We start from the raw sequence: 2,510 nt of genomic DNA on the forward strand, positions 1-2,510 counted from the left end.
GTGCAGATGGTATAAAGTATAGTTCCTGGAAGCTTAGCATCCAAGCTTGCTTCCTCAGTCTCCCAGCAGTATGTGGGCTACCCAAGATCCTTTTATTAATACCCTTTACTTTTTAATTAGCCAGAATTAGCTTACATTTCTTGAAAGAACTTGGATTAATCAGAGTATTGATTATGTGCCTGGCAATTACAGGTTCATATGTTAAATGTTATAATAAAGTGACTAGGAGAATATACAAAACAGGCATATAACCCAGCCTTTGTGGTCTAGGGAAGAATTCCACAAAAGTGAGATACCTGAGTTGAGCTTGGAAAGAAGTTTGGATTATCTAAGCACAGAATATCATCAGAAGGGCATTTCAGGCTGTGAAATGGATGCTCAAAACCACACAATATTTTTGTGTTGAGAATGGGGTGAGGCAAGTGGTCAGATAACAGAATTGAATGAGAAAATCCCTGAGAACTTTATATACCATGCTCAAAGTTATTTCCTGGGCTAGAGCCCAGGACTTTCAATGTATACCCTGGGATAAGGTAGATGCCTGAAATTACCTGGATATGGTTTTAGGTGAGTACTTATTTTGTATTTGGCACCCAACCTTGCCTGAACACTCAGGGAACAGTTAGCTGAAAATGACCACAGCCTGTCATGGAGCCTGCTGACCTGGAAAGAAGCCAGCATGCTCAACCCTCGCCTCGCAATCCCCTGATCCCGACTTCCTTCCCTTAGCCCTTGAAACTACGACCCTATTCAGCCAAACTCCCATTTTCCTCAGGGACCTTGTTATCTCAAGTTCTTCCCAAAACAACTCAACTCCCTCCCCTGTGTATTCTATGGTTTAGTTAATAGGGAGTTCTTCTCCAAAGCTGTTTCTTACTTTACTAGGAAAGAAAACATTTTATGTCCTTTAGCATTGACCTTGCTGTTAGAAAACTTAAGACTAAATTTTCTGCTCACATGGTAAGTGGGAAGAGGAAGTTATTATTCTTTGTCTGGGGGTTTGGACCATACTGTTCTACAGTGATTAAGCTCCTCTTGCCTACAGCACTATTCCCACATTTCTTCTTTGCTATTGTGTTCTGTGCCTCTAAGTTTATTCTGCTAAGAAGTGTGGTTCTCTCTTCCTTACTGCTGCTGCCCTTTCTCCAAATTTGTCCTCATTCTGGGCACCTGACTGACCACATCATCAATGTGTTTGCAGATGCCATACTTTTGGCAGTTGTTGAAGCACTGGCAGGACGTTACCCTGTGAATTGCTATAAAGAGAAGAATCACGACTTTGGGGACTTCATAGAGGAATAAGAGAAAGAACAAGAAGAGTTGAGAGGTATTCTGCAATGAGGTAAGAGGGCTTAGGTTTCAGAAAGAAAATGAGAGCAGGAGAAGGGGACAGATGGGCAGATTCAGATTTAGGGAACAGGGCATTTAGTGTATTTATCAAACAACCAGTATGGATCAAAATCACAATCTGGGCAAATTACTGTCCTTAATGTCTGGAATACAAAGAAGGGCACAAGATATCGTGCCTGATTTTGACAAAGTGATATGTGCAGGGCTTAACAAATAGAACATTGGGTAATGTCCATAGATGGGAATATGAGACAGCATCTGAGTGGTCAGGAAGACAGGAGACTCAGGTAGTTATAAAAAAAAAACACACAACAAAAACCCACACAGGATTAGATAGGGTTTCAAGGAGAAAGTGGTCAACAGTTTAAATACTGCTGAGAACTTGAGAAAAATAACAGAGAAAGAGACCTCAGAGATGACAATTAGCACAGGCAATCTTGGAGGAGATCCGGGAGTAGATTCATGGTTGGGAGGGGGTGAAATGGGCTTTATTTCTAGAATATGTTGAGTATCTCTAGGATAGGATACTGTGTGTCTACCTTCCAAAAGTCAGTAACCAGTGTCCAACTGAGCAGAGCCAGGGATGATGGCTAAAGTAGATGGGATCACAGTGCTATACCAACAGGCCCAAGACTGACCCTGTGATTCTGTATCCCAATTCGTGGTTTCCCTGCATGTTCATTTTCATTCATAGACTGGACCAGAGAAGAGAGGGAGATGACACTAGGCAGTGGCAGGGGCCGCAGCCACTATGGTTCCCACTTTCCTTTTTGCCTCTATGGGCTACTGCCTTATGCAAGGCAATCATCTAGATGGCTCTGAACACATTGTTGTCTAGGGAACCATGTACACTGATTGCCACCCAAATTCTAAAAGTAAATCCAGGTGTATATATAGTAGTAACTTGTTCATCTATCAGCTGAACAAACTTTCCTGAGATGGCTTTGCTGGCATCCCTTTGGGGTTTGACTTGTGATGTCAACTTGACTTTGTCCAGGGCATCATTTATAATTAGACTGACTCCTCTTCTTGGTCTTCTCTAGCTGAATGTGTCTGCCTAGGTCCTAAGGCTGTGTTGGGGAGACTAAGAAGCCTATGACCTAGTCTCAGGAATAAAAAAGATCAACTGAATGATAAGACGTCTGGATTTCTAAGGGACA

Source organism: Miniopterus schreibersii (genome assembly GCF_964146895.1).
Source record: "Miniopterus schreibersii genome assembly, chromosome: 3".
NCBI lineage: Eukaryota > Metazoa > Chordata > Mammalia > Chiroptera > Miniopteridae > Miniopterus > Miniopterus schreibersii.